General features: G+C 35.8%; 1 pseudogene; it reads left to right on the forward strand.

Annotated features, from left to right (window-relative positions):
- The first annotated feature begins 1,319 nt into the window (after window positions 1–1,319).
- On the forward strand, window positions 1,320–1,414 carry LOC128041463 (small nucleolar RNA R71; annotated as a pseudogene).
- The last annotated feature ends 5,751 nt before the right edge of the window (window positions 1,415–7,165 follow it).

Consider the following 7,165-nt stretch of genomic DNA (forward strand, 5'->3'; position numbering starts at 1 on the left):
TCTAACTTCACCTATCCCCAACTTCCTAAATACTGACATGTGCATCAAGTTGATACTCATACCCAAGTCACATAGTGCCTTACCACAATATGTTGCTCCAATATTGCAAGGTATGGTAAAACATCCAGAATCCTTCAATTTTAGGGGTAGTTTGTCTTGAAGATATGCACTCTATTCCTTCGTTAGGGCTACCATCTCAAATTCTCCAAGCCTTCAATTTTTAGACAGGATATCCTTAATGAATTTGACGTAGTTCGGCATTTATTCAAGTGCTTCAACCAACGGGATGTTGACATGAAGTTGCTTGAGTACGTCTAAGAACTTCTTGAATTGAATTTCTTACTTCTACTTTTAAAGTCTTTGAGGGTAGGTGGTGGAGGTTTCATTACTGGAACTGGTTGATTCATTTTCTGTGGCAATTCTGCATCTTTGTAGAATCAATTTTTGGTGAAACTAGAATTTCAACACTCGGTTGAACGTCCTCTGAGTCTTGAGTGCCAGTTGGCTCATTCTCAACTTCGACGGAATTGGGCTTTAAAGTCTTTCAGCTCCTCAATGTCAACGCTTTACAATGCTCCTTCCCTAGATTTCTCGGATTCTCTGTATCACTAGGTAAAGCACCTTGTGGTCAATTTCTGAGTTCAGTTGCAAGCTGACCCACTTGATTCTCCAAATTCCTTAGAGAGGCATCATTTTTCGCCATGTATGCCTTCAATAGATTCTCTAGGCTATTGGATGGTTCAGCTTGGGTTGATTTATGAGCTTGTTGGGAAAAACTAGGTGGCTGGGTCGACTTAAGTTGGACATAATTGTTACTGGTTCCTGCCCCTTGGTTACTCCAGGAGAAAATCGGGTGGTTTCGCTATGAAGGGTTATAGAAATTGGATTGCAGCCTTTTACTTTCTCAATTTTGGTTTTGGTTACCCACGTAATTCATAGATTCCGGGTTCGATGGAAATTCTTTGAACAAATGTCCTTCGCCATAATAAAAAGAGGCTACATTTTCAAATTCATTCAGTGGTTGTGCTGCAAAACTATTACACCCATTAGTAGTAAGATTTTTTAACATTTAGGATATTGATGATACTTGAGATGCAAGTGAAGTAAGAGTGTCTACTTCATGTATTCCAACAACTCGTCTTCCTAACGCTGCTCGATTGGTTACTCATTGATTATTGTTGTTGGCAATCCTATCAATTATTTCATAAGCCTCATTATAAGACTTAGAAAGGAGAGCACCATTAGCAGAAGCGTCCACTACCATCCTCGTATGAGCACTGAGACCATTATAAAATGTCTCCAGTTGTATGCAATGTGGGATTCCATGGTAAGGGCATTCTTTGTACCTTTCCCATGCCTCATACAATGACTCATCATCCATTTGTTTGAAAGTAGTGATCTCATTCCTCAACTTAGCATTCTTGCTAGGTGGGAAATACTTCATAAGGAATTTTCTACTAACTCTTGCCATGTTGAAATTGAGTTGGTGGTAATGAGTTCAACCAAGCTCGAGCTCTGTCCCTTAGTGAATATGGGAACAGCTTCAATCATAATGCATCTTCGGGTACTCCGACTGACTTGAAAGAATCGCTCACCTCCATAAACAGTCTTAAGCGTAGGTGAGGATCTTCGATAGGCATTCCACTGAATTGGCCCACTGTCTGAAGCATCTAGAACATGACTTGCTTTAACTCGAACTGTTGTGCCTCAATTTTAGGTCTCATAATACCCAAATTTAGATCATGAAATACTGGCATGACGTACTGTCTTAAAGCTCTATCCCTATCATCAGCAATAAGGATAGGATTTTGAGCAAGGTTTGCTCTGTTTCCTTTATTCAGATTTTCGAAGTTCATCTCTTCTGTCCTTCTCTGACTTGCTTGTCTTCTTCGCTATCGAAAAGTTCGTTCAATCTCAGGGTCTATAGGGAGTAAATCAATGATTCGGTCAATACTCATAAACACCTGAAATAATCACAGAAAGAATTAACTAAGTTAAAATTTGAATAGAAAAACAAATTAAAATGCAAAACTAACAACTTCACAAATAATGACTTTTTTAAAAACTGTCTCAGGCAACGGTGCCAAAAACTTGGAACGACGGAAATGTTCAAGTATACACAATCACAACAGGTAATAGACTGACAAGTAAATGTCGAGTTATCGTACCCACAATGACTGTGAAAAGAATTATTTATGAATGCTATTTAAAACACTTTGGTGAAGAAAAATATTTTGTTGAAGAGGGTGATTAAAAACTAAGATTTTAAACTAAGTAAACTAAATATATAAATCTCAAACGCACGATTTCAAAATACAATTTTAATCAAGATGAGATAATTGTGTTAGACTAATTACATTTCTTAACTTAGAATTATTAAACTCATGTTTATATTGTTACGAATAAGTTCACGGCAACTCGGTAATTTGCTAACTTATGAACATACTCACCTACCAAAATCCATTTATCTCTTGACTATATCCCTATGTCAATTCAACCAATTAAACAAATCTTAATAGGCAAATCTGTTATTGCACATACATACTTATTAAATTGAAATAACCTCTTGTACATATCCCTATGTCAATTCAAACAATTAAATCAATTTAGTAAGCACATAAAAGACTATGTGAGGTAACAAAGTATCCTTACCTTGAAACAGTTTAATCACAATAATCTTGCTAGTTATGCAAGACAAATGTATCGTCAGATACTGTTGCTAATCTAACCCTCAACTACCTTAGATGATTAAACATGTACTGATTAAGTACTGTGTCCATTAAATACAATTTCAATCCATTTAAGTAATTAATTCATTAGTTACCTAACAATTGTAATGCAAGAATAACTTAGTCATGATTTTACTTAATCAAGCATCTTATCGAGGCCTATAACAACATAAACACAATTGTAATAATTTTAATAAACGAAATGCAATCAACCTAACACAAACCAAATTCAAGCTAAATTGATTAAATTAACCATTCCAAAAACATAAATATTCATAGATATGTTCAGCATAACAACGACAAAAATTAAAGAGATAGGGAACAAGAATCAAATCCGGTGTTTTTCTGTGGCTTGACTAGTTGCTCTGTTCTTCCTTCTCCGCTGTCCTCGTCAACCAAGGCTGCTACGAACACTTAATTGTTGCCCCAAATAGCTGATGAATGCTCATTTCACAAGAGGATAAATCGGCAAAAGAGTAAGGAAATTTTGGACTGGAAATAAGAGAGAAAGTGGAGAGAAGAGAGGAAAGATGTGAATGCTTGAGGTGTGTTTTTCAACTAACCAGCCTAAGGGGGTTTTTATAGCTCAGGAAAGCTGCTAAAAATAGCTAAAATTATCAGCCAAAGAGCCCTCCCTTGGCCGGCCACACATGTTGCAAGGTTGATAGTTTCAACTTTGATAATTTACGCTTGGGGCAAATCTTTAAAGCCACCAATTGTGGAGGGGTTTGAATGCAACTTGAACAAGTCTTCAAGGGCCTCTTTGTAAGCTTAAATAATCAACTAATAAGCTAATTTGGGTTAGCTCTTGGGACAATTTTTGGCCTGTCCATTTCTTGGTCGGTTCGGTTCAACTGGATTTTTTTCATAATTAATTAATAATAATTTATTAACCCAAATTAAATTGGATATAAATTAAAATTAATTATATAATGAATTAATACATATAATTTTGGACCGTCTTAGGCTAAAATTTAGTTCGCTCAGATACTTCAAATTGCTTCTCGTTTTTGTGCTTCTAGCAGTGTCTGCCGAGCCAATTTTCGCCCTTTGCGCAAATCTCTCGAAAATAACCAAAATTCATCAAAATTAATTATTAAAATAACTACAATTCAACATGTTCATATTTTAAGTTCACTTTAATTATTTTGTAAAAATTAATTCTTTTTTGATAATAATTTTATCGAAACTGTATGATTTTAAGTTAAAAATGGTATGTAAAAATGTGTAAATTTTCGTGTTTCTAGTAATCCCAGTACGAAATTCATCGTAACTCTATCCCACTTCCACTCAGGTGTCATCACTAGTTGTAATAGTCCTGAAGGGATTTGATGTTTAGCTTTAACTTGCTGACAAATTAGACATTTGGTCATAAAGTCAGAAATATCACGTTTCATACCTGACCACCAGAACAACTATCTCAAATCATTGTACATCTTGTTACTCCCCAGATGAACAGACAACCTACCCCTGTGTGCTTCATGTAAAATATTATGTATAAGCACTGGATTTTTTGGTACACAAACTCTACCTCTGAACATCAAATAATCATTGGTTCCAATCTGAAATTCTAAATCAGGTGCCGACTCACACTGTACTCGTTTAGATTTCAATTTACTGTCATATTTCTGAGTTTCGCAGATTTGCTGGAGAAACATCAGTTTAGCTTTTAACTCAGCTAAAATCAAGCCATCAATAGACAAATTCAATCATTTATTCATCACTCTCATAGAAACCAAGGATTTTCTACTCAAAGCATCCGCGAAAACATTTGCTTTTCCCGGGTGATAATCAATTGTTAACTCATAATCTTTCAACAATTCGAGTCATCTTCGCTGTCTCAGGTTTAAATCTTTCTATGACATCAGATACTTCAAACTCTTGTGATCGGTAAATAATTGGCATTTTTCACCAAACAAATAGTGTCACCAAATTTTCAACACAAATACAATAGCAACCAACTCTAAGTCATATGTCAGATAATTCTTTTCATGCATCTTCAACTGTCAGGAAGCATAAGCTATCACTTTGCCGTCTTGCATTAAAACACATCCCAAACCGTTCAATGACGCATAACTGAAAATCACAAATTCTTTACCTAACTCAGGCTGAACCAATACTGGTGCTTTGGTTAATAGTGCTTTCAACAGATCAAAACTTTGTTGACATTTCTCAGACCATTCAAACTTTACATCTTTTTGTAACAACCATGTCATCGGTGTAGCTATCATCGAGAACCCTTTTAAAAATCTCCGATAATAACCAGCTAATCCAAAAAAATTCTAACTTCAGATATGTTTCTTGGTAGTTTCAAGTCAATAATTGCTGAAATCTCACTTGGGTCAACTCGAAGGCCTTCCGCTAAAACAATGTGTCCTAGAAATCCAACTTCTTCGAGCCAAAACTCGCATTTGCTAAATTTAGCAAACAGTTGCTTATCTCTCAATGTTTGTAACACAATCCTCAAATAATCAGCATGTTCAGACTCATCTCGAGAACAGATCAGAATATCATCAATGAATACAACAACGAATCTATCTAAATACGATCTAAAAATTCTATTCATGAAGTCCATAAATACTACAAGAGCGTTAGTTAACCCAAATGGCATAACAAGAAATTAATAGTGCCCATACTTGGTTCCGAACGTAGTCTTTGGCAGATTAGAATCTTTAACCAGCAACTGATAATAACCAGATCGTCAATCAATCTTTAAAAATACCGTTGCACCTTTCAGCTAATCAAACATATCATCAATTCGTGACAGAGGATATTTGTTCTTGATTGTAACTTTGTTTAGCTGTCAATAGTCGATACACAATCTCATTGATCCATCTTTCTTTTTAACAAATAGAACTGCACCCCAAGGAGAGAAACTAGGTCGTGCAAAACCACTATCTGTTAACTCCTACAACTGAGATTTCAACTCTTTTAATTCTGTAGGAGCCATTCTGTATGGAGCTATGATATGTCCCTGGTACTAATGCAATAGCAAACTCAACTTCTCTTACTGGTGACAACCTAGGTAACTCTTCTGGAAACACATCTGAATATTCACAAACCATTGGCACTGATTCAATCTTCGATTCAGACACTTTTGTATCCAGTACATAAGTAACGTAAGAATCACAACCTTTCATCACATATTTCTGAGCTAGCATAACCGATATCACAATAGGCAGTCCACTCGAATTATCAGATTAAATATGAAGAATTTCACTATTCTAACATTTAAACTCAATAATCTTTCATCTACAGTTTACAACAGTATCATGTAGAGTCAACCAATCCATACCCAAGATCACATAAAATTCATCAAGTGGTAAAAAGTATCAAATCAACTGGAAAACAGTAACCCTGAGTCATCAAAGGACAATTCTTGTAAACTTTATCAACTAGGACATACTAGCCTAAGGGGTTTGATACCTTAACCAAGAATCTAGTGGATTCAATAGGTAAACTCTTACTAGAAACTAAATTCATACAGACATATGAATGGGTCGATCCAGGATCGATCAAAGCAGTTACATCAATGTTATATAGAGAAAAAGTATCAATGATAACATATGGTGCCAATGCATGCTCACGAGCATGAATTGCATAAGCTCTGGCTAGTGCTCGAGCCTCGAATCTCACAGGAAAATCCTTTGTTGCGCCTTTGCTACTATTCACATTTCTAGTATTTCGAGGTGGTCTCCTGTAGCAGCTGTATTACTCGGCCTGGTAGTCGAAAGTTTATCTTTCTCAGGTAACTCAAGACAATCACAAATAAAATGCTTTTCCGAGCCACATCTGAAACATGCTTTATCATTCATCCAAAAATCTCCAAAATGCCATCTTTCACATTGTTGACACTCCGTTTTGTTTGCCCTGACACTACCTACACTCACTACTGAAGTGGCTTGAGTTTTTGTACTTGCATGTTGCTTACCACTATCCCTACTAGAATATCCCACTAAAGTGGTAGAACGTTTATGGAAATCCTTCGATTTCTTTGACGAGGAATGATATGATTTACCCATTAACCTCTTTCTTGAATCTCTAACCTCAGAATAAGCTTTTCTCTTTTCTTTAATAAGCTCATTGGCTTTGTGTGCTCTATTAACCAAAACAACAAATCCTTTCAGTTCCAGAATTCCAACTAAAAGTTTGATGTCTTTATTCAGCCCGTCTCAAAATGTTTGCACATAATCTCTTCAGTTGGAATGCATTATCAGGCATACTTGCTCAGTCTAACGAATTCTCTTTCATACTCGGCTATGGTCATACGACCCTATTTCAACTCTAAAGATTCCTTGCACTTTTGACTAAGAAATCGTTGACTTATATATTTCTTTCTGAACTCTGTTTGAAAGAACTCCCATGTGATCCTTTCTCTAGGTACCACAGAAATTAAAGTGCTCCACCATTGGTATGCATCATCTTTCAAAAGAGAT

Source organism: Gossypium raimondii, chromosome 5 (genome assembly GCF_025698545.1).
Source record: "Gossypium raimondii isolate GPD5lz chromosome 5, ASM2569854v1, whole genome shotgun sequence".
Classification (NCBI taxonomy): domain Eukaryota; kingdom Viridiplantae; phylum Streptophyta; class Magnoliopsida; order Malvales; family Malvaceae; genus Gossypium; species Gossypium raimondii.